This window comes from Accipiter gentilis, chromosome 8 (assembly GCF_929443795.1).
Source record: "Accipiter gentilis chromosome 8, bAccGen1.1, whole genome shotgun sequence".
Lineage (NCBI taxonomy): Eukaryota > Metazoa > Chordata > Aves > Accipitriformes > Accipitridae > Astur > Astur gentilis.
The window spans coordinates 8,670,286-8,697,476 of record NC_064887.1 but is presented as its reverse complement, the minus strand read 5'-3'; the positions used below and the strand labels follow the sequence as shown (position 1 = coordinate 8,697,476).

At 36.2% G+C, this 27,191-nt stretch overlaps 1 protein-coding gene across 4 annotated transcripts in view; it reads right to left on the bottom strand.

The window, feature by feature from the left end:
- LOC126041974 (BEN domain-containing protein 5) overlaps positions 1-27,191 on the bottom strand; it is a 980,738-nt gene that overhangs the window by 739,087 nt on the left and 214,460 nt on the right. The gene's annotated exons all lie outside the window — the stretch shown is intronic.

Below are 27,191 nucleotides of genomic sequence, written 5' to 3'. Positions count from 1 at the left end.
TGGGAAAAACCTGTGGGGGAAAAGAAGGAGATGATAACACATAGAAAGAAAGACAGGATATATGGGAGAGCTCAAAACTAGCCCCAATATATTTGCCTTGGTGTTCTCCAATGGGTTACAAACACAAAGACATTTTGATGTGTACAGCCATTAGTTATTGCTGCCAGCAGTCTTGGTTACGTTACTGGGATCACAGCCTTGCAAACGTATAAAACCTCTCTATTTAGTTCTCCAGTAACTAAGCACAGATGGACTCCGTGTCCAGCTTATTCACGGAGGTCCCGGGTTTTCTCTTCTTTTTAATTCAGGCATTTTGGTTGCTATTACAATGAAACCTTTGAACTTTCTATGTTCTTCCATGCATGGTTCTGAATAGTAATGGAATAAAGGTTTCCCCATATGTATATTTCCCTTATATTTAGACAGAATTGGAATTGGATCCTTACTGGAGTAGCTGCAGTGCTGAAGAAAAAAACACCTCCAAAATTTTTTTTGGTGGAAAAATGTGAACTATATGTTATTAATTTCATTAAAATAAGGGATATTGTTATAGCATGTACCCTCTTGTTTTCTTTTGTAAAATTAATAATCCCTTCTATTTTTACTGCAAAGTTAACATACTTTTTTTCTGCTCTTTCTAGCTGAATCCTTTTGCAATACTGCAACATTCACACATTCACTGATTTCTATAAGAAAATGTAATCGATATGTTAGCGTACATTGGAATCTTAACATTGACAACCAGTAGCTTGTGGTATTGATTTGAAAAAACTGCTTATGATTTCTACAGTACTTCAGCACTATTTCTTGTATTTTCAATTTTCACTACCTTGAATTGTACTCTAAGCATCCAACTCACCTACTAACAGACTATTCAAAGTTTTGTGCTTCAAAAGAAAACCCAAGGGTAAGTAGAAGGAAATCTGAACTAGTTCCTGCTATTTTTTGTGTACCTGTCTATTTGACATTTAGAATAAGATCTCAGAACTGCCTTAACCAACCATAATAGTAAGGGGATATACGAATTGTCCTCATAGCTTTGAAAATCCCATTCTGAAGCTGAAATGCCGAATGTTAGGTTCAAATGATGATCTTTGTCTGTTTGCAAAGGTGATTCGCAGTGTGTGAATAAACAGGTTTTGGCAGTGTCATGAGCAGAACAGCTAAACAAAAGAGCTGGGAGGATTTCAATAGGAAAGTTAAGTGTCTTAAAGCAATGATGTGCCCTGTGCTGCATTTGTGTAACACAGGTGTCATTCCTCCCTGGCACTAACCCCAACTTGAGGGGAAAAAAAACCCCAGCAATGATAATGCATCATTGCTGGGGCATGCAGTATAATCTGCAGTCCAGCCAGTCGGGTCCTTTTCTTTTCAAATGCCATAGGTAAAACTTACGTCTTGTCCTGAGCTTTAAACATGGATAAAAGAACATTCGTATTCAGAAAAGCTCTCAAACACATAAATATTTAGCCTCACTTTTAAGTGTTCCTAGAGACTTAAAGGTAAGCAAACATTCACGCTTCCTTTCTGAATAAGGGTGGATTTCTGATTCGGGATTTAAGACAGTCTAGCAATATGGGGAAAAGATGCTGGATTTGCCAAAATCCCATAGGCACAATTTATCCTTAGCAACTGATCGCTGTAGATTGGAAGTGACATTTCTGCAGCTTTGGGATGTAGGAACATTTTTATTACTCTAACAGATCAACTTTAAGTGTAATATTGTTTTGTTAGTTTATGTAAATCACTCTGAAATGCTGCATGAATAAAAGGAATTTGCAAATCTCATCTTTATTGGCTTGGAAGTATTGAGTATATGGTACTCTGCTGAAAGTATTATATTAAGTTATAAGAAACATTGTTCAGATACTAAGCAAGTCTCAGCACAAATTCTGGTAATTTTCCACCAAAAATTACTCTCCAAAAAGAGATAAATATGGTACAGTGCTGAACATCTTCTCTAAAGAAATCATATCATATATGACCAAAGCCCCTTTCAATATCTTACAGATTTGATTTTACTTCAGCTCACTTCCAAAAGCTAGTGCAGAAATCTGCTTTGAAGTGCCCTCTTGGTAGAGAAAACATCATCTCTAAATGGTTGCTTATTCTTCTGCAAAGCAACAATAACAGCAGACTACAGCTATGAGGCTACTACAAATGCTCTGTGCATTTTAACAGGTAAATTCTGCTCTCTTTAATATGCTGGTTTGATGGAATACTCAAAGTTGCTGAAAACCTTTCTGGGGAAATGTGAAAATTGATAACATTGCTTTGTAACATGGTATTTTAATACGTCTCAATATTAACCATAATGCTGCAAAAGATCTTTCACACTTTATGTTCAAGTTTTTTCTGTTGGAAAAGACTCAGGAGTTTTTTTGGAAACAATATGTAAATAAATAAATATGTAAATCCTCTCAGATTTCCTACAATTTTAAAATCGTAACAGCAGAAGATACAAATTATTCACCAAAAAAATTTGCGACCAAAGATACGAGATATTTCTCAGTTCCATTACGAAGTAATCACAGCTGATCATCTTTAGTATCATTTAAACTCTAAGCATAGCTTCCCAAAACAGTAAGGCAGTCTACACTTTTTTTTTTTTTTTTTTTTGCTGCAATGCATATGACAAGCCTTCTTTCGATTTTACTTATATCTATAGTTACTACATCATGAACACTGCTCCGACAGCCAGACTATAACCATGTATCACAAAGACAAAAGTCTGCAAAAACTACTTTGGTGGCCAAGCATGGGGAAGGGGAGGAACCCACTTATCACGAGGGAGGCAGAAAAATATGAACAAAAAGAAATGTATGCAGTGGCATGAATAAAAGACTTCCAATAAATAAAAAATACTACTATGAGCTTCAAAAATAACGAGGAGTTTCCCACAAAATTGGGCCAGCACTCTGTCAACAGAACACAAATAGCCATTACATGGGAGAATGCTCTTCTGTGCTCCTTACACACTTGACACTGAATTCAACAGGAGTTTTAGATATGCCAGGAATGAAGACTTAAGCTGTAAATATGACTAAAAGAAACCAAACGGTGATTCAGATTTGGGGTGTCAGCTGCAAGAGGAGCACACAGCACTTCTCAAGAAGGTAAAATACATGGCTTAGCACTGCCCTAGTTCTGGATCATTAGGGATTTCCTTGGCATAAATCAAAGCAATCTAAATAGTATGCTCTCACCCCAGCTGCTATGATCCCCAGAGTAGGAAAGCCGAGTCATTCGCTCTCTGTGATAGCATCAGTTGCAAACTTTGCCACCAAAGACTCCCCAAAATGAGGACCTTCTTTCCTCAGGTGACAATTGCTGCATATCACACAGAATTTGCCCACACCACAAACTCAGATCAATATCTGTAGATAAATAATTCATTCACATCGAGTAGCACTTGTGCTTTCTTTAAGTATAAAGGCAGTTTAATAGTATTGTAAGTTTATTCGCCCTATACCATGGCAACTTTTATGAAACACTGACATAAAATTGTGACCAGGAAGATTCTTCTCTGCTAAAAAATGCCCATCTTCCAAAAATGTATGGCAGTCAGTACCCTCTTTTGGAGAGAACAATTCCTTTTCTCACATTGTTCCTCACAGCTCATGCTTTAAGACTTTTCTTCCTCAAGTAATTGACTGAAAAAAGTATGCCTATAGGAAAAAAAAAACCAAACCAACCTTGCAGGATAGATTAAAAATTTGTCCAAGTTTGTAACTCTATTACCCTAACCATAAACCAGATTACACGATATTTTACTAAAACACTGACAATTCTAAAACCTATTACAAATATGAACAAATCAATAAAGATAGAGCTGAATTATACATAAAAGGAACATTTTCTTTATTGAACAATTCTTATAGATTGTTTTGAAATAACATTGATCTAGACATTTGCTTGGATGCTCTTATTGCCAAGTTTTAATGTGATAACTATACTTATGTATAGTAGTTTTACATTATGTCCTTACCAACAGCAAACAAGAAGAAAAATTGAAAGACATTCAGATATAAACATACATGAAGTCTTCTGCAAATAGCTTCAGGGTTTTAATCACATTAACAGCATGTTTATTATTTAAAAAACTCTGCTAAAATGCATCTGGGAAAAGGAAGAGTGTTTTATTACAAACATAACCACTGGTAGCTATGTTGAATTACTGTAGTTACTTACTTTTGCTGAGAAGACCTGAGTTACTTATTAAAATTGGTAAAAAATTATGATCCTTCATATCTGCATGAAATGTAAACCTGAGAAACTGTAAATTTAAATTTGGGATTTGGTAAATTTAAAAGATCTGTTTCAATGTTTATAAAATATTTTCTTTGCATTTCATAAATTTCTGTACATAAATACAAAATTAGCAGAGTAAATTATAGTTCAAAACCAGGGCAGCTCTTGTCCGAAGAATTTGGTATTGCTGACCAGACCTGGGTTTAATCTTGATAGATGTACAAATGAGCTAAAATTATTATTTTCAGTACCAGAGTGTGTTATGGCAGACTTCATTGTATTATATACACATAAGTTTCCCAAAGAAATGTATCATTGCATATACAGATTTTTCTTATGAAAAAGCCAGGGCAATTCAGTTCTCTCTGCTTCTTTCACCCCCGGGACGACCTCTCACAATAAGAATTGTCAGTGCCTTATTTATAATGGCAGATCTCAGGTTTGATTCTGGCAGCTTTTGATCTCTTGATGGCCCAAAAGCTTTCAAATACAGAAGAATCTGATGCTTCTTTGGCATCCTGCAGTGTGCCTAAACCTCAAAAGCAAGTTTTAGTCCCAGAAGTGAATTACTGAAGCAGTGTAAACAAAACACAAACGTCACAAAATGATGAATATCTCAAACAAAATATCTTTGTCAGATAGATGACAACTTCAGATCACTTGAAAAGCATTTGTAGAAACTCTGCAATCTGCAAACAAACTTCTGTTTTACAACCTAAAACTAAAAAGTACATGAAAATAATGAATTATTAAAACCTCAAATATTCTTTTTTCAACATCCATATAAAAATTCAAATATACCCATTCTTTTAAACATTCAGTCCCTGTAAAAAAAGATTCCTGCATGTTTCTACATCACAGAAATGCATATAACTACCTAGTTACAACATAACTGTCAGTAAATAGGATACAAGGGCTTCATTGAAATCTCTCTTCAATGAAGGTCTCATATCTGATTTATTGAAAAAGAACAGAATACATGAGAGACAAAATACGTTATATCATTTGAAGAAATAACTTTTGATGAGTATGTGACAATGACAGTTATTTTATCCCTAGGAACCTCTTCTTGGATAGACTATATTGATTAGGCAAGACCTCTAGACAAATGCAGAATACAATTGTCCTAAATTTCAAATGAGAGAGTGTCTAACTTTTTCCTCTATTAACATATTATTCTTTAACTCTTAGCAAAGCTTAAGGTTTTTTTCCTTTCTTGCAATGCGGGGAAGGGAAGGGAGAGAGGAAGGAGAGGGAAGGGACCACACTAAGCTACGTAAGGTGTTGAGGGGTTTTTTTGTTTTAGCACAAAGATACAATAAAACTGGCTTGCCAGCTTTCAGTGCTGCTTTAAGGTGGCAGTGGATGCCGTAAAATGCTAGATCTATGCCTCAGTCTATTAGGCATCATAGATTACTTTTTTTAAGCAAACTGGAAACAGAGATAAAATGTTGTAGACTAGTAGGCTTGATACTGTAACCTTTTTATACCAGCAGTAACTACATAAACATAAAGATAGTTGCTGTAATATCATTACTGGGAATCAAGGCACCTTGAAAATGTCTGTTCCTTATGCCATTTTATATTGGACTTAAATTAGCAATGAAGCACTGTACTAGTAACACATCTATTAATCAAAAAAAAAAAAAAAAAAAAAAAAGCACAACAGAAATGTGAGAATACATTTGGAAACAATTCAAAGAGATTGGGGAATGACAGCAGAGGATTTGCCAGACTAATGAAATTCCTTGTTCCTAACCTTTAAATACCTGCGTGTACAGTACAAGGCCCCATTCTGACTAAATCTGTGCTGTTAGGTTTACAAATGAACCTGCTAAACCTTTTGCATTATTGATCAGTGATGGCACGCTTAGCCCACATGTCCTATTTACATTCCATTTCTTTTACACTTCTAAGATATAACGTGTCTTTTACAAAACAAGAGCTCTTTCCATTTAAACCCTGCAGTCTGTGTTATTCATGCTTTTTAATGGTTGTAAGCAATTTAGAAGGTTAGTCTTTGAATAGTAGATAGAACTGGCAATATTTATTGGTAAATATATGTCTAATTATAATAATTTAGGAATATTTCCAATATCATGTTTTTTTCTAAATATATAGCTGGAAAATTATCTCCTTTGTATACCAATGCCACTTAAATAAAAACTATGTAACAACTTACATCATTCTAATGTTATAATGAATAGATTTTGCACCTATTCTAAACACAATGCAAGAGTATTTTAATTTAAAAAGAAAAATAAAAAATGGGGATTCAAATATAGTCAATTCATTCCCATGCTCTGCACAGAAACAAAGCGAGCCCACCTTTCCAAGGCTAGTGAAAGAGTGGCTAGTACAGCCCCAAAGACAAATTGAGATGACGTGAGCCAGGTCTTGAAAAATTTCTTGTTTCAAGACACGGTAGGAACAATTCTGACTCCTTACACCTGCTTCTGTCTGTCTAGAGCAAGGGGATGCAAAGATCAAATCCTCTTTAATAGTAGGTGTGATACAAACCCACACGCTTCCTGACCAGAATCATCTTATAAAGTCCTAAAAAAGATCTAGAGAAAAACTTTTAAAAGAGTTCCCTGGTTTCCAAATCTTCTCAGAGCATTCGTACCACAAGGCAGTTTAAACATCAGTGTTTCTGAAATCAGAAAAGGAAAATCATCAGCCACTTCAAACAGGTCCTGCTTTGACATCAGAAAGTCAATTCACTCAGCTTAGCAGCATTCAATTCTCAACAACATTTTGTTCTGGGTCTCTGTCAAGTTATTCTAGGCTGTGAAATTGTCAGGAATGATGGATGACTATCAGCCTTCTGCTATCTTCTTTCCTTCTCCTTAGAGATTTGCGGCTGCTGACTGCAAAGCAAATTTCTCTTTTCTTTTTTTGCACAACATACCAAATGAACAACAGTAATTATGAGAAAGCCTACACTACAATTATTTTAGCACTTAACTTTGTATTGACATCTGTAAGAGACAGAGCTCTCTAGATTGATTAGCAATGATATAGCTTCCTGCCTTTTACTAATATTGCTGCAGTCATCCTTTACATGCAATTTGCTCAAAAAACCCCCACTGTTTTTCTCTCTTAATATTTTAAATTACAAATTGAACTAATTACAGAAAATTTCTAATACTTTATGAATATAGCATATTATTATTTTACCAGTGTTTCAAACTCTATAGTACTTGTACCATAATCAAAACTGACTAAGAGAATCATTTAAGGATATTAAATGGGATTTTGTTGGGGAAGATGCTAAAGCTGCATTATAGTTCCAGGTTGAAATCCTTACTTGAACAAATCCTGTTTGGCCAGCCAGTTGCAGCCGTGGTATGTATAGGGGAAAATTTTACTGAAAGCAGCATTAAACCTATTTACACATTGACAGAATTTGGTGTCAAGTATTTAAACCATTTACTAAAATTAAGTACAGGAAGAAACATCTGGTCTGGAAATGAATAAAAAAACAAAACTAAAAAAAAAAAAACAATTTAGGGAAGAAAAATGCAATAGTGAGAAAATAAACTGGGACATCCTTCAACCCCATGCCAATTATAATCCAGCCTCTCATATTCCTATTGTATTCAAAATAATTGCAAAAATTATCACAAACAATTCTCTAGCAATAACACTACATTAATTAATCTCCATTACTCTCAGCCACATAGCTGTTCTTTTCAATTAGACATCATATCTGCTCAGCTCAGTACACAGGGCTACATATACACAGTTAAATGAAAGTCTATTCCATCTTAGACAGTATGGTCAATCCTGAAAAATATAGATTCAGGACCCCTGAGGAAATCATTATCAGATATCATTGTGGTCATTAATGTTAAATGCAAACAAAACCTAAACAACTCCACTTTCCAAAAATCTTAAATGGAGCATAACCATTTTTCCTCTAACCCATTAATACACCCCAGCCAGACAAAAGGCTTACATTTACCAGGAGGTTTTTTTTGATCACGTTAGATACACATGAGGTAGAAATAAATGTTCTTCCCTCTCAAGTTCCTATTATGAAGCAGGAAACATTTGCAACTTATTGTGGTTTAGAAATTACAAAAGATGAAAGTGGATGCGTTTAAATGGGGTCATATTAACATAGAGATTTCCTCCTTGACCTTTTTTCCTTTAAATGCACTTCTTATGCCAAGTAGTTATGTTCTGTTTCATTTAAATAGAAAGTGTTTAACTCACTAGACATTTAATACCAATTTTGCTGAGGTTATTAACTAATTTGCTATTGTCTCAGCATTCTCTTGTTTCCCTCGGCTTTACTAATGGATAATCATTTTATTATGGAATGATTATCTATGAGTAAATCCAAAGGAAAAGAAATAAACTACAGAAATCTGGGCTGTAATGTCAAAATTCAGCTCAATGCCTTTGCATGATACTCTGCTATAACCACTGGATTTGCCAGAATATTTTGAAGGTCCTATCATTTGATATGTATTTTTATTTATATGAAAAGTAAGCCGCCCACTGTACTGAAGTACTCATCAGGAAACCAGGAATGGTTTCAGCTGGTATAAACATTAATTTACTTTCATGCTTCAACCTGTCATATCACTTACAAAGGGATTAATAAGTGTTTAAGCTGCATGGTTCACTCCCACAAAAAATACCAGAAGGTCAGTTTAATTTTTATGAACTTCAATGTATAAAAGATTACTTTTCTTAGCTTTTAAAAAAAACAAGCAGTGTTCATCTGTGAGCAAAACATGCTCTTCAATGCAACATTTGCATACAGGGATTTGACCACTTCAACGGTGAATAATACTTTTGTACACCAGCAGTAATACTCACTGTATGGAAAAATTTGACTGAAAAAAAATGCAACTCAGCATGAATCAAAGTTGCAGAATTTGGCTCTAAATAAAATTGCCCTCACCTTGGCCAAAACAAGTACTTTCAAAACATCAGGTCAATATCAGGTCAAAGACTATCAAGCTATTTAATCTAGAGATCTGTAATATATGAAGTCAAATTTTACATTGAAGGTAATCATTGGGACCATATTATAATAATTAATCCTTAATCAGATAAATTAACTCACTGGTGTGTTGAAAAAAAAAAAAAAAATCAATCTTTTTCTGCAGTAGAAAAATGAATATAACCTCTCCTAGGAAATGTCCTAAATGTCTCCCTCAAAAAGTCATTAGCTGGAATCTGCGGTATATGGTAACTTAATGTCAGAAAAAGAGGTAACAGACGTTAACAGTCCCATAATGAGATGAAATGCAATTTAAACGGTAATCTCATTACCTAAAAATAAATAAACCTCTTCTGCTTTACCTTTTGGACTTAGCTTAGGCCTATTTGTTTTATCTCCATTTAGGTTTCAACTTTAATCATATCTCAGAAGCTTTTACAGAAGAACTGCAGCAGCAACTGGGTTTGTCTACAATATTTGCCTGCTTATAGCTGTTTACTCTGAAATTTCTCATTTGCTGCCAACTAGAAGGCAATGTCCAAAGCCATAGAGCAGAGATAAGGGTTTAAATCCCACTATCAAGAGAATCACCTTCTCAACAGAGAAGTTTGAACCATATTTAATTTAATATTCATTTACTTCCAATAGATTCATTTATTTTTCTTATACCAAGAGTAAGATCCAGATATGTATATAAATAAATGTTGCACAAACCCTTTGTATCATTATATAACGTGATTCTCATAGCATTATCTTCCAACTTGTAGGAATGCAGAATTTTTATTGGTAATTGTGTTTTCTTAAACATGCACATGTCTAAAAACAGATATTATGCATGGATATCTGCCTATATTAGATATTAAAAAAGTGAGGGAGGGAGAGAGAAAAAGAAAATGCATGTTCTCCCTCATGCATGTAATCAATTAAATACTGATTATTAGAATCTGCAACAAGGCTGAGTTTACAAGGTATGTCTAAAAACAAAAGCAAACCCCTTACCAGTCCACAAGACATTTATGCACAAAATACTGTATAAACAGTCTTTCAAGGAAACCATATGAAACTCAAGGAAAGCCAAATTAGCTCCAGTTTCCCAAAAATCTCAAGTACAATATATTTTCCCTCTAACTCATTAATATGCTCCAGCCAGACAAAAGGCTCACATTTAACAGTTTTTCTTGATTATATTCTATGTAAGGTACGTACCCGATATATTAGGTAGAAATTAATGCTTCTTCCTCACAAGTTCCCTTTATGAAGCAGGAAACATTTGCAACTTACTGTAGTTTCAAATTTGCAAGATGAGAGTGGGTGCCTTTAGAAAAGGTCATCTTTTCTCTGCCATTCTCCACCTCTCTCCAAATTATTTTTTATATCAGAAAGAGAACATTTTCTATGTTAAATAACTATTAGCACGTCAAAGTTAATTATAATGTCTTAGAAGCTGTGTTGTTCTACTACTACACCACTCCACCACGTTTCAGTTATTCTTTGGCACCATTTTGCACAAGTTCATTGCTTGGGACTTGTTGTCCATAAAAACAAGGAGGGACATCTAAAATAATGACAGCTAGAATATTAGTATGTGAAGATCAATGCCACATTAGTAGAAAGGGAGGTCACAGTTTTGGGTACGCAGAACTTGTAAGGTTTCTACGCATGGGGAGGTAAAAGGCCACCCTGTTGGGTAGCAACTTGGGTGACACACAAGAAGAAAACTTTGTCAGACTCAGTAATTCAGGTAAACAGCATTTTACTTAGCATGTCATGTTTTTCTCTAAGATGTGCATTTCTACTACTACCAGGTATTAAATTTACTTACTCTAAGCTTGAAGATGTTATTTAAATCAGATTTATGATCATTTTTAAAACTTTCTAATCCTTCTTTTCTTTTAATAAATCCATAAAGCCCTTTACATGCATTACTGAATGAACTATTCTTTCCCTTGATGTATTTGAAGATAAAAACAAATATAAATTCCACAAATTTTAAGAAATTGAGGAAAAAAAAACGGATTTCAGGATTGACAATTTCCTAGTTGAAGACTCCAGAAGTATACATGGAAATCTACAGGCCATGCTAATTTTCTTTTCAGAAATCAAATACTTTTTACTGAATACAACCCTTTTCCTTCCTTTCGACTCTGTCAGGACTTGTTTTCAGATAAGTTACATTTTTGACAGAGAACTTGTTGTAAATATGTTGTTGTAACTCATCCTTTAATTAAGGCATTATGTCAAAGTTGAGCAATGATCAGATTTTAGTCAGCATCAGAAACAGAAAGTTTTGAAGCATTGTGACAGAAACCTAAGTAACATTTAACCAACTCTGAATCATGCCCATCTTTTTTATTCTCAAAGAATTATAGGATTAAAAATGAGCAACCTTCACTTGACATAGAACAAAAAAATTTTATAGATGGAACATTTTTTAAGACCCTTTCTACTACAGGATATAAAGATAATTATCCCATGGACATGCCTCTTCCTTTTCATGTTTTAAAGGCTGACCGACTGAGATATCAGTAATATTGCAAGAAAAAAAATATCAGGAGTCTCGTTATATGCCTATAAGTAATGATTATTTTGCTATACTATGCAGAATATTATGAAAAGGGCAATAACTGAGAGCAAATATTTATTCTTATTTTCCATTAGTCTGCAGTCAGACTGGTGCCTCTGTAAGTTAATACTAGCATTATCAGCTGCAAAGGATAACACACTCCCAAAGTTCAAAACATTTGGTCACACTCTACCTTTTATAGTACCAGATATTTCTAAGACACTTTCACTTTCTTCTTGAAAGTAATCAAATAACTATATAGGGATGAAAAAGTATTAAAAACATTTGATATTGTTGTTTTGAACTATCAGTAGCCATGGAGAAGAATATACCTTTTCAACCAACCTTTTAATTATTTTATCCCCAACTGAAGAAAGGAATTAGCATACTTTTGGCAATAAATGTTTCTTATCCAGATTTATTATTTTAGCTAGGTTGAATCTTGAAAGACAACACTATTTTCTTTCACAATCAAGTGACCTATCTGAATGACTATGGATAATGCAGTTTGCTGCAGTCACCTTATCATTTGTCATACTTTTGTATTTCTTAGCAATAAAAAAAGTTGAAAGAGTTCTTGTTTGAGAAGCTCCACTAGAATCGTGTTTATGATCCGCACTGTTTCTGCTTTGGCTTTCATCTCACAGTCCCTGCTTGCCATTATACTATTGAGGACCATGACAAGGTCTTAAGCAAGCAGGACAAGATGCCGCACTTGCTGCGGCCTCCTGTAAGTCTGCAAAACATGACACAGGCTCAGGCTGCCGTGTCTCCATTCCTCCTCCACCTTCATTTCACTCCACGACTTGCTGACCCACACAACACAGCTCTCATTACTACACTGCTGTGATGCTGCGATGCAGCCCACACTAGAGACCGGCCAAGCTCAGGTAGCGTTCATACTGTAACCTCTGTCAGCTGCTGCCCCAGCCCCTGTTGCCATCCAGTTTCTCGGGAAATTGCTACAATCATGAGACAGAGCTATAAGAAAGTCTGTAGAAAGGTAAAATCACAGAGAGAGAGAGAGACGCCAACATGGAAAGGTATAACAAAGTCAAACAAACAAAAGGAAACAGAGGGTTTAGTCAGGAAACAGAGGGTTTAGTCAGGAGCACTCTGGTCACTGGGCGAGCTGAGAGCCAAGAGCTGCTCAGTCACTGGTGCTGTGGGCATCCATGCCTGTGTCGGGGCAGGTGGAAGATGGCAAGTCAGCAACACCAAGGAGAAGCTCCAACAAGCCACAGAGGCTTTTGCTAGCTTTTGCAAAAATTTTGCTGGCCAGCAAAGACCCTTCTAGGTAGTGAGCATGCTAATGCTTAGCCTTGCAGCTCATTTTCTCTGTGTGTTGGACAATAGTTACTTTATCCTTTTAGGCTGTCTACGCGCCCCTTGCAGAGTTGGTTTGTGCAAAGCTAAAGATGCCCAAACAAAAGGGGAAGTAACAATACTACGATGACCCTCATGTAGGCTTTAAGTGTTCGTGTACCACTGTGGTGTGTGACATATTTTGTGCCTTGCATGCATTCTTGCGCTTAGAAAGCATCAATTCTGTAGATCACATCTCACACGGGGTGGTTTCATCCTAGCCAGCAAAAGAAGGGGCCAACATTCAGCATCTCTGGCTCTGGCCTCAAATTGCCTCTGTGAGATGAAGGGCTTCAGGTAAGGTCCCTGCTTTTCAGCAGGAGAGGGCAAGCTGAAGGGAGGTGGGAAGTTAAGTAGGTAAAATAATCCAGCCTTATTCTGCAGCATCCCCAAATATCTCACAATCACGTCAAACATATTGACACTCCCAACACTGAAAGCCCTCCATGTCCCCTACACCATATCCCCTTGAAAAACCTTACCAACCCTGCCAGCTCTCCCAGGGGCAACAAAATTCAATTTTGCCTACACTGCTGAGAAGACTTAAGCTGGCTCTGATATGAATAATAAGCAATGATCCCATTGGACTAAGCATTGTACAGAGACATAACAATGAGTTGGTCCCTGCCACAAAAGCTTACAAGCTAATTAATGAAAAAATAGGTTTAGTCATATCTGTAAAACAATGTAAAGATGTAAATGGGAGTCCCATGGTGAATGGTCCAGCATTGTATGAAGTGCTGCAAAACTTTTAGTCCAAAGAGGCAGGACTTGGGCACATTCCTAAATTACCTTAAAAATACTCTCCTAAAGCTATCCAGAAGCAGGGAGAAGGGAAACGTGTGAAAGGGACATGTTGTAATTACAGATGTCTCTGTGTTACAGTCTAGTTTTTATTCCAGTTAACTCAGTCTGTTGTTCTTGCCCTATTCTTGGTATTTAAGTGCTCTGTGATTCTTCCCCTTTGCTACAAGATCAGCAGGATCACAGTGAAGTATTCCTCCTTTATGACTTCTAACAACAATATGAAAAGAATATAATCCAATACAGTGTTATATCCTCCCAGGTCTACAAACAGGTAGAGGTGATAACTCTAAGCTGTGTGAACTGCACTTTTTTATCTCCCTGATGTGACTATTATTGTTTCACTGTGGATAATTTTAGCAGAAACACACAGCAAATTTACCTTATAGTCAGAAAACAACCTTACAACTTTCATGCCATGAAGAATCCAGCTTCCTCAATACTTCCTCAACCCCAGCAACTTTTTAAAATATTTTTTTAATTAATAGTTTGGCAAATCTGCAGCAACATAAAACAACCTAATAAATTCAATGAAATATAAACAGCTCGAGGTGCTGTTAAGAAAGAAAGGATGTACAATGACACTTTCAACGGTGGCTTCCAGTCTAGGTGAAAATACCAGTTCCAGTGTTATTCCCAGTGGTAAGGCGTTTTAAGTACAGTGGCACAAAGCCTGTAGGATTCATTTGCAGAAGCCTCTGCAAGTATTTTCTCAAGAGTTTACAACTATCTGCCTGTATGGTTTATAGTGTGGCAAATTCCCAGGGCCATACCTAGCATCTCTTTCTTTTTATTACAGATTCTGTATGGCTGCAGGCTCAAGAGTATCATTGCTATAAGTATCAGGAGGCCTGAGGAAAGCTCCTTGAATAAACCCAGGTAAAGCTCTGTCTAGACAAGAGAAGTGAGGCAGTTTGATTCACACAGTTCTGGGGTACAAGAGGAGGAGGAGGAGTGAAACCCAACTGTACATCGAGAGTTCTGCCTACAGATTTCTGCCTGCACTCAGCATGAAAAGCAAGCTTTTTGTGCTCTGTCAGGTGATTCTTTGTTAAATCTTGTTAACTCCTAGTTTAGCCATCCCGTTGCCACCCGGACAGTCTCTCTTTTTTTCACACAAACTTTAAAATAGTACTAAAATATCAGGCAAAGCAAACTGGCTTTCTGGAGAGCACATTAAAAATACCAGATAATGCAAATAAATGCAGTTGAAATGGGGTTATATTAGATCAGTTTTAAACTGCAGTCTTCACAATGCAAATCATATGGAGTGACCACAACATTACTCACAGAGAAGACTGTATGAAAAGAACGTATCTAAATTCACAAAATTAAGTATGCCAGTCTATTATTTCTATCCATAAGGGAAACGCTGCTTTTATTTTTTTATCTATGTTAATAAGAAAGACAAATATAAAAAAATAAATAACTTAATGAAGAGGATGTTACTAGAAAGAAAAAAAAAAAAGTCGTTATTCATGAACCAATCAGTAAACTAGGATGTTCTTTGCACATGGTCCAGTCTTACCTTTTTTCTTTTTTTTTTTTTTTCCTAAAAGCTTCACAAATCAAAACTGGGGAAAAAAGCAGATAGGAGTAATTCTAAATAATGTGGGTGTTCCTAAATGTAACAAAATTACAGTAAAATAAGCACTAAATAACTTTGCAGATGCAAGGAGAAACGAGAAAATTCACAGTATTCAACACATCTCAAAACTCTTCATCACTTATTAGCTGTAGTTGGTCTAGCAGATACATGGTAGCACGCAACATAACATTTCTAAGTGTTTCTGAAATCAGGCAGAATGGATCTCTGAATTTAGTGTCTATTTCACAGACATATGCCTTAAAAATTGAAAGCACTGTACCCTGACTTCTGTTTCTGAAATTTCTATTTATCCTCTAACAGCATATTTTTAGTTTATTTGGAAACTCACAGACAATATTATTCTTATTTGACTCTTCCTCTTGTCCTATATACAAGTTGAGATAAATTTCAGCAAAATGCATAATTTACAACAAATTGGTCTGGAAACTTATTCAGAAATATTTGGGTAAGGTGATCCCTTTAAACCTCTGGAAATTCCTGGTGCTTCTTTAGGTCTGGAGTCTTCTGAATTTGCTTTCTGTTCTCAGAATATTTTTGATGCCAGGACTGAATTGTTTAAAATTACTGTTGTGGTGGAGAACACTTTCTGTGTTTCCAAATACTTTAATCTCCTGTTTGTTTTCCAAAACTTTCGGGTTCTGTTCTATTAATTTTTCTCTGCCTGGATGCACAGCTAACTGCAACATAAATCATCCAAAGACACGTATTTATCACATCTGGAAGATTCTCTTCAGTACTGTCCACAAGGTAAAACCTTTACTTTTTCATCCACCTCTATTTCACACTTCCCCATTTTATTTGCCACATTTAAACTAGATGCAAATTATACTTTCTACTTAGTCATGAAATAACTGTGACAGGATATGACAGCTGTGCAAAATGGAGAAGACGACCTTTAAAAGTTTCACAAAACAGAATACTGGGACTCTGAGACACTGCTACCACGTGTACTGCCAAGCAAGAGTCGATTAATCAAGATAGTACGGCAGGGAAAATGTTTTCTCAAATTTGTGACACAGAGATGAGGCTGGTGTGTCACTGGGCACTATTGAAGGAGCAGTGTTCAATTCCATCTTTCAGCCCTGATTCTGACACTGATGCATTTTGTAACCTTGTCGCAAATCATACAACCTCTTTGAAAGCCACTTTTCATCTGCAAAACAAAAATAGTAGCACTAACCTGTCTTCCCAGGTTGTTATTATTAGTCTTAACTAATTAATATCTGTAAAATGCTGCGATCATCAAGTGAAACATTATTTATAAATGCAATTACTCTTATATCCCTGATAATGGATAAACAGGAAAGAAAATCAAAAGAGAGGGAAGAGCAGGTTCATTGCCAATGCATCAGCTTTCTCCTACTGCTCTCATTAGTCCTTCCTGCTTTAACCACTCTGTTTTTCAGTTTTTCTACCAGTGGAAAAAACTGCATCTACTTCATAAAGTTGGAACTATATTTGCAAATGAAGTGGCATACAATATTGTGCAATGATCAAGTGGAAAGGTCTGAATATCTACTAAGTGCTAAGGTGAAAGAGCGTCCAACCACAGGCAGAGCAACAAGATTTTATTCCTAATAATATTATAGTCAGGTGAAAAATATGCAGCTTAGATCCCAAATCCTGGAAGGCTTTCTCAGTCTAGGACTTGAGGACTAGCAGCATAACAGCAGAAGCAGCTCTGGTTTGTATCCTACTGGCTTGTACCAAAGAGCCCCTCACACCACAGATACTCAAGTAGAAGAAGTAGAAGTTGAAATGTGTGTTAAATATCAGAAAGTATAAAGACTGACATTTATCTGAAAGTATTTTTAATAATGGCTCCACTTTTTCACAAAGACTATTCTCAATAACACGTGCCTCCTTCTGTCATCCAGAGGAGGCATTTCTATGACTCTAGTGTGAAAAAGAGAAAAAAAACCACCAAAAAATTGAGCAAGCCTACATGTGCGGCTAAAGAAAATGGTGTCTGAATTAAAACAAATTTGACATGCATTTTTAAAGCTTGCTCTGCCTAGATAGGTTTAAAATATAAGCAACTTTGTCAGTAAATAAGCAAGTAAACAACAGAGGAGGGCACGATAAGGAAAGGACCAAGTCAACACTCACCTCGGAAAATGAGAGCCTACAATTAAGAAATAAGATAACACCAGGAGGCTTATCCCCATTTCAGTCACAGATGTGTCTATATGATTTATATGTGAAAAACAATATCAAAACAAACCAAATCAAAACAGTCTTCACATTTATGGGGCTGTGAGTTTGTACTTTTCTTCAGTTACACAGTGATAATTAAGAGAAGACATTTGAAACACCCACTTCAAAAACTGAACATACTTAATATAGGGTAAGATAACGCAGAACTTAGTAAAGATGTCAGCTCCGTCTAAAATCATAATTACTGTGTACAACTTGCTCCTGAGGGGTTTTCCCAGTAGAAATAATTGCATTACTTCAAGTTCCTTTTATTAAAAAAAATTACAGATAGGCATAACATGTAATTTTGCACACAAAAAATAGTGTTTTCCTTTTATTTCCAGATTTTATATTTCCCTGGCAAAATGCTGCAGGCTGCAGGGAAAACAGTAGTGTTCAGCTCGGAGTAAACTTTAACACTTTGAATCAGATTATATTTAAATTAAACAGCTGCACAATTAATGATAGAATAAGCAAACTTCCTAATTACCTGAAGTGTAACTTTAATTTTTATGATCATGTTATCTGTAACCCACCAGCTGGACTACTATGTTCATTTCTGGCCCTCATCTTACCCAAAAGAAAATTTTGGTTATTCTGAAGAAAAGAACAGTTACAGAAGGGTGATGCGTTCAGATTGCAAACACAATCGAAGTTATATGTTTTGGGTTTTCATTAAAAAATATTACCTAGCCTTCCACAGTGCACATATCATCACCCCATAACTCCAGTCAAACCTAGAATTTTGATGGAATAATATATTTTTACAAAAGATACCAGGTTGATTAAAGGCTTCAAATGATAGGGAAGTCCATTATTTCCTAAGTCAATTGTTGCAAATGTTGAATGTGCCCTACTGCTGCTTCCTTTCTATGGTCTGGATTTGTTCCTACTCACTGGATAGCCCTGTGCCTTTGGTCACTGGAGACCAAAGACGTAAGTTGATCCTAGCCTATGTAAATAGTTTTTGTTGAGTCTGAGCAGCGTTTGGCACAAAGGTCTTCGGGTCCTTGAATGCTATAACAATAAAAGTAAATCAGAGTAAGTGAGTAAAAATGGCATTTATGGTATTTTTAGTTGTCTTATGTATGCTGAAAACACTGGTTCCTTCAGTCAGTCTCTTCAACTCTCTGTATCCCTCACTTGCATTATGTTTGGCTTCCTCTAAAATGGAGGGAACAAAACCCCCCACATTTCAATCTCTTAGTTCCATTAGAAAGAGATTTTCTTTTATTGGCAAAATCTGTTCTCATGGTTAAAAGTATATACTTACAGAGATGCGTAACATCTACAAAATCATGTGCAACATATTAATACTGGCTAACGATAGAAAAAATAAATTTCTCATTTATCTGTTCACCACAGAGGTTCTTATCAAATGCTGCAAAAGCAACCTCAGTCTTTATAGATATTTCCCCAAATTTACAGTCTATCTGTTACAAATCAGCCTTGATCAATGAGGGGGTTGGGGGGGATTAAAAAAAACCGCCCTTACTTTAAAGACTGTATATCCAGTTCTTCCCTTACCTTTGGAGTTAGGGGGAAAAGATTATTTTCTTTTACTTTTAAATGAATCAGTATTTACTTACAGCCTGGTAACTGACCGCAGTCACATTTTTCTCTAGTGAGTTTTAAGCCCTTGAGCCTGCAAAAGAGACTTTTTTTACCCCTCCTGTTTAAAGTAACCACACTGAGAGTGGAGTAGAAATGCAGCAAGAACACTCATTGCATGTTGTAGTTTCCATGCAATTAAAAAACCCAAGCTCTATGGGCTATTAACATGTTGATAATCCAAGATAAAACTATATAGTGAAGCTTAAATTCATGGCTCTGAGTGCATCCATCAGAAATTTAGTGTGCACCAAAATGCAGTTAGTGTGCCCTCATTTTCTTCTATGCAACAGGATATGATATTGTCAATCACCATGAAACTACTTGTAAATCAAAATTTCAAAAGGAACTTCACAACAGCACCTCGGGCTCAAATGCCCTTAAGCTTAGAAAGAAAAATTTTGTCTTGAAGGTTTAATCCAATTGCTACAAGTGGGCTGAGCATGAAGAATGATCCAAATAAACCTTCCATGCAGGAGGAGTTCACTTTTGGTTTTGAACTCTGGGCCTGTCTTCACAAATTTCACAAATCAGCTGTGAAAACAATTCCATTCACAGTGTGAAGATTTCTAAGCTATTCTATAACTCATTAAGTGTCTGTTAAAAGTCAAATCAATTATTTCCTCATAGACACCAAACAAGCTCTAACTGCATAATAAATAGAAGAAACACTATTTATTAAGTAACAAGTCTAATTATTTCCTGAGCAATCACATTCTCTTCCCCTTAGAAATATAATTTCCTTTGTTGTCCCAGCCTTCAGCTTCTTCCCCACTCATTTTTTGTCTTCTTTACAAATTTTTTTGAGGGTTGCTCTCTTGTTTGGATGTAGAAAGAGACTGAGTAAGAAAGGACAAGTTTCTCTCAAGCAGCTTTTTCAAGAAAGAGTATTTACACCCACACTTCAGACCTGGGGTAAACTGGATAGCTCTTCATGTTTCATTTCCCCCCCAGGGACATGGTAGAGTCCCTATCACTGGAGGTTTTCAAGATGTGATTGGACAGGGTGCTAGATAATCTCATCTAAGCTCCCTTTCCTACAGAAGGGTGCCCACAAGGTCCCTTCCAACCTGGGCTATTCTATGATTTCGTATTTTGAATGAAGAGAATTTGTCTTCCTCCAAGCAGTAAGCCCCATGGCTTCTAAAATGACTGCCAACTCTGTAAGAAAATTGAAAACAACCAGATAATTGAAATAGTGATGGGGAAGGACGTGTTATCTCTGGATGATCTCTGTGCACAAGGCCACTGAGCCTATGTGGAGCCTCACCATTGTTCAGTAGAAGTTATTTGATAAAATGATGATGACAACTTTACTTTCTTTATCGCAATCTTCCTCTCCTATTCCATCTTCATTTCAATTTTGAGTATTCAGCACTATATTTTATTAAGCATAACTTGATTACATGAAGACACTGTGATGATATTACTATTGACTAGGATATTAGAATAACCTTGAAAAACATAATTCTTTTATAACATTAAACAATCCTATTAATATTTTTGACCTCTGGTCCCTGCTATCACTACCCTCCATGGAGTCTGAAATAAAAAAGTAGACACTAAAGAAGAGTGATAAAGTGCAGTCTTCTCTGTTACAAAAATATATAAATACTCAGTATATACATATTTCTATATATGTACATATGCATGTTCACCTACAACTACATGCACAAACTACCTCTGCTTTTCAGTCCTGAAAGTCAACCTCCACGTGAAGGTCAACCATTCAAAGGTCAGCAAATTCCAGACGTTAAGCATCAGTTGGTAACCAATGTTGTTCATGGCTGAAGAACAGGCTGGATAGAAGAACAGAGAGGTTTCCTCATAGGTGGCAAGCAAAATAACCATGCTTCCCTACCTGCCTTGTTCTGCCTTCAACAGCCACTGTGTGACGTAAATTGCTCACCAGAGAGAGTGAAGCAGCATCACCTAAGACAGTGCTGCAATCTTGACATCATGAAGTCCCGATTTTGCCTCTCAGTTATGGATTCCCTCCAGAAGGCCCAGCTGAGGGTGTGTAAACATGCCCAACTCCACACAAGCACAGTCCAGCCCTAACCCTTTTCCCCACAGTCATTGCATACACTTGAAAATTGTGCATACAGTCGAAAAACGAGTTACAATGGGGAAGGCTGAATTATCTGGTAGAAGAGAAATAAAAGACATATAATATGTGCAAAGAGGTGTGCAGATAATTGATTTCCCTGTCAGATAGCCAAACAAAAAAGTAGGTTAGAAGGTCAGTTGTTTTCCAAGTAGTTTTTCTTTAGTCTTAAGAAACTAACTAACTGAAGTCTATTAGAGCTTTGTCCTAGAACTTCAGAAATCTCAGGAAAATCTCCATTGGATATCTCTACTGCCCTGAAGTCAAACAGGGAACAGATTCCAAATTTTCCTCCCACCTCTCAGCTGAGTGTCTAAGCTGCTAGGCTAGAGGCTATTGGCAGATGTGAATCCTCTCAGTCATTATTTTGCATTTCTAATGTCACAACATCCATTACCAGGACTTTTCTGAATGTACCCTTGCTCAGATCATAGTTGTTCAAGAAACTGCTGCAAAGTTTGTTCTCCCAGTCAGCTACTTTGACCATATCACTCTTTGAATCTCTCTACAGATTTTCTTTTCACAGCTGCATCCAAGTTATTCACCTTCATTTGCAAAACTCTTTGCAGGCTCAGATTAAAACATGCATTTCAGTAATTTCATTTCAGAAACTCTTCTTTCCTTAAAGCAACACACAAATCCCAGCTTATTGTGTATCCAAATTTGATGAGCTGTAATAAGAACAAAATAGTAAATCATCACATTCCTAACCATCATATTTAAATGATGTTGTGGTTAAAGAATTATGTACCAAATAGAGCGGACCACTGCTCCACTATGCGAGTGTAAATCTACAGTAACTTCAGTGAACTCACTGAGATTTACATGGCTGTTCTTAGGGACAAAATCTGACCCACAGACCTTTGTGAAGTGTATTAGGTCTATGAGGTTTCATAAGTAGGACATAGGTGAGGATTACATCACATTTTAATAGAAAGACTGTTCTTGCAAGTGAAAGATTTTGAACTTGTTGGAAGGTGCTTGTCAAATGAGAAATAGGAGAGCAGGAGGAACTGAAGAATAGCAGCCTTATGTCACGGGTAGTCTTATGAAAGGCAGCCTTGAATAAAGTGCACTATAAAGAAAGAATATTGTTATGTTTTCTGACAAGGATCTGGTTTTCTAAGTGATTCTTGAACTCCACAGGGGGACTTGTCTCTTCACCTTGATTTAAAAGAACGTACAAACAATACCACTTAAACTCAAAATATGCCCAGGCTGTCTTCTGATTTCACTGAAAGTATCTCAGAACCAGGCAAAACAGATGGTACTGAAGCCCTTTCCTTTAGCTAATACTGGCTGTGCTTACAACTCTGAAAAGAGTGAGAGAGGTTTTAAGAGGAAAAACAGACCTTATGTTTTTGATTTTTTTTTCTTAATTGTCAGGATTTAAAAATAAAGAGAAAATTATTAGATTATTTTCCATGGTGTGTTAATTCACTGCAGAATCATCCAAGCTAACTGATACTGTGAGATACTAAACCCTCCCTTTTCATCAACTTCAACAAGAGGAATGACCGGTTGGATCAGTTCTCCATAATAAAAAATGGACTAGAATTTATTTATCATTTTGATTAAAGCAACTTCCTTATAGATCTGCAGTTTTTAATGTCAGAATCCTTTGATGCAGTTATAGGTATTATACATGTTATACATAACTCTTTCATTGGCGTTCTTCTTTTCTAAAAAAACAATGTTTATCTTACTATTTCTTGCATTTTTAATTATATTTTCAAGGAGAAAAACAAAAACCCTGCACCGTCACATAAGACCAATCCACTATAATCAATGGAGAAAAGCTTATAGTGGCAAGATGCTCAGATTATTACAGAAAATTTACAAAGAAATGGCAACAGAAATTAAAACAAACTGTTAAAAATACTTGTTACTATCTATTCTTCCAGGGGATAAAAAGGTAGAAAAGAGCACAAAGAAGTCTGAGATTGAAGAGAGCCTTTGTTACCATAGATACTGGGCAGGTGTGTCATTTTCAACTATAAGCACACATTTGATAAGAGGCTTCTGACTGCAAATGCACCTGAATAAAATAAGGAGGAGTTGTAAAAAAAAAAGAAAAGGAGATAGATAGACTGAGCTGTTTCACACCTCCAGCTTATCTCACAGTTGATGTGTTATCAACTCTCTGAAATTTCCATCTAAACAAAGAAAAAGCAGATTTTTAGAATTTACTGGGTTGTGAGCTTTCAAATCTGTTCACCCTTCATTCCACCGCTTTCATGTAGATTTTAATACCAAATACTCATGAGATGAGTGGTATTTCTAGACATCTAAGTCTGTCTTTCAGACCTTTCTGTCTTGATACACAGAAGTTGAAAATACTCATTTTTTCCTTGGAGAGCTGTGAGAAAAACATGGGAGAAAAAATAGCTGATGGCAACAATTGTTGTTTAGAAAAGAGACAAAATGTTTAAAAATTCAATTTTTCAAAACTTCTAAATGGATATTAGTGATGCACTTGCTAACACCCAGCAGCAGTAGCAACCTACACAAAATGATACAAAATTCATTCAAATTGCCAGTCCCAACATTAAATTCTTTAAATACAAAGAAAAATGTTAATATAAAAGCTAAAGGTAGAAGTCAACCTTCTTTGATGTACACATGATTATCTTTGGAAGACTATTAAAGCTGGTTTCTTTAAATGACTTCCACTATTTATCTACAAAAACAATTGATAGTTTGTATCAACTGTGTGCACATCAAAATAAAAAAAATCAGAAGAGGCAACAAATACTGACCATTTTATTATTATTATTATTATTTTTCTATTACTATAACTGGTATGTATTAATTTTCTTGCAATCAAATTCATTGGTGACAATGGCTTGGAATATGAGCTGCTAAACAAAAAGTCAATCTGCCCACTAAATCTACATACTGGCTTATTTATGAGATTATTCCCCATGAATCTTACTTTTTGCTTCCCAATGGGCTGAAGACTGTCTCTTAACAATGTTTCGCTAGAGGTAAAAAAATAGAGATAAAAAATAAAACTCTGACCTAAGCCTTTCTAGCCGCAATGAAAAAGGTTTAGTTTCAGCTATGGACAGTGATTTTGTCTGAGCTATTTATGTACCTGCTCATCTCACTTCCTTTATAACTACTTCATGTGCATTGTATCAACATCACCAAGATTTTTTGCCCTGCAAGAAGTACACACATAGTTTCATTAAGACGGCAGAAAACCCTGAGTGAGCCAAAGCTTGGCAGGTATTTCATCAAAGAAGTGGTAGGCCTCTGGGAATATAAAAGCATTAGTCATTACAGGGAAATTAATGATGATCTTTACCTTAAATATCTTCTTCATGTCTGTGAATAATAACAACTTGCTGTATCTAACTATGTTTTTAACTCAATCCACAACTGTAGGCAGAAATTACTTAGAGTATTCCAATGATAAAATCATATTTCCCAGGAACTATTAGGAAACAGGCTGCTGCTTTTCTCTAGCTGGCCATTTGCTGGTCTAGAAGAATAGTCTTAGTTCTTCCTTGAATTGAAGAACCACTTTATGAGACAGAAGGAAACTGAGTTCCTTCAGCTTCATCAGAAGATTGCCAGGAGGTCTGTGTTACTAGCGTGATCTTTGACGTCAGGCGGATGGCATGGCATAGCCATAGGTTATATGTTCACATTTCACATGCATGGTTTTCAGAAAGCAGTATGTCTTCATTCTTAGGCTTTGAAAATGCCTTCTTTCAAGTGAAACAAAGTAAGTCCTGACCACATGATGTCACTGAAGCTCATACTTCACAAGAGCATGGGATTTTGCATTGCCATCCTAGTAAAAAAGCAATACCCAATTCTTCACACTAGATTTAATTAGATCCAGTCATGTTCTTCAACTTGATGATAGTATAGACTTCTATGACTAATTATTCTCAGTAATCATAATGCTAATAAAAATCTTTGTATAGAGGAAATCATCCATTAATTGAATGTTAATCTCATGAGGCCATTTACTGATTTATCCATTTATAGGTTTCTGCTAAAAGCAAACAGCACATATACATTTTTCAAAGAAGCAGAAGCATAAAATATTTCTCTGAGATTATCTTAAGGCTACATGCCAGATGAAGAAAACTTAATTCCTCATTTCCAGCCATCAAGTCTCACACCAAAGAGCTATTCAAACTCTAAAGCGTATCATCAGTCTATCTGCAGACAACAGCACTGCCCAGATCTCAGTGCCGAGAAAACCCTACCTACCTACTTCAGTGACCATGTACATTTGGAATACTTACTAATACACAAGCAACGTCCCTCTACCAGCCAGGAAACAGCTTGATTTCACTCTAAGAGTTCAACACCTTTGCATCACAAAATATATTAAACTTTATCCAATTCTTAGTAATTTCATCTCTGCTCTTTCTGTTGGTAAAAGAGCTGTAGGAGTAACAGATCCTCTCTTGGCCCAGTTTGACATTTCCTTTCTTCTTCAAGAATACAATAGGTTGCCTAGTAGTGAATTGTTCTTCACCTTCCTTACCTTCCTTGATAAAACAGACAGTCAATTACTATCCAATACTAAACTTTGTTTTCTGAACATATTCACATGGAAATAGATCAAAGTCTACCTAAAATATCAACTGACTGAGTTCAACATCTTCAGTTAGCACAATGTGGATTGCAGCAAGGACTAGGACTAGAGATTGCCCTATTTCAGTTTTTGATGATAGAGGGCATTTGTTTACTTTTTTCTCCTGGACCATAGCAGCATACAATAGATTTGATCGCTAGAATTTTCTGAGCCTCCATGGGGAGGAAAGTCTTCTAAAATTCCTTCAGAGAGCCCATGTCTTGCCTGGAGGGATAAATGCACAGTGCAGAGATGAAGGACTACACAACCTCTACGGACTTCAGTTACAGAAAGATACCTGTCATCAAAATTGGTTCTGTGTTCAGCCAAGATCATCTGGTTCATCATCAGTGGACTGCTGAAACTAAACTCAGGAGCAATAGTGGTAAGACCCTCTGAGAGCAGGTGATATTTTGAGGAATTGCCATTGCAGTGTAGTCTTTTTTAGTGGGAAGTACCCAGCTGCAAGTGTTTGAGCGATTCTTCAGTTTGATGATTCTCAGGCTCTACAGGCACCTCATCACAGAATCTGTCATCTGCCTGTGAATTTGACTAGAAGACTATTCCATACTTAATGTGATGACCTGGTTTCATTAATGTCTGTTACTGCAGTCTTCTGTTATGCACTTCCCTCATCCAGCCCTGTTGCCATCCTCTCCCACATTCTATGAAGTTCTTCCCAGGTGCCACCACCACTGAACAACTTCAAACTCCCGTTTACAGAAGACAACAGTAGCAGACACCAAAAGGTTCAGGCATAGTTCCTCTTCTTTGATGCCCTGTCTTTTCTATGACTCCTCCTGATAGAGAAACCATTCATAGGAAACTTCAAACAGTGAAGTATGCAGCAGTGCATCTTCTTAGCCACTAAGATTTTCAAGAACACTTCAAAATTCTGCTCTCTACATTGGCTTCTCATAAAGTTTAAATAAGTCTCTCCTCCAAGTGATCTATGTGCTCATGCCAGGGCATCTAAAAGACAGCAAAAACCTCCTTAATAAGGAATTTTGACCACAATTCTACTTCTGACACAGAAGGAGGGTACAGCTTCTTCATGTAACACATGAAACTTTGTAACGAGCTGCTTTGGAGCCTATGATAATTTATGCCACAGGCTATGTCATT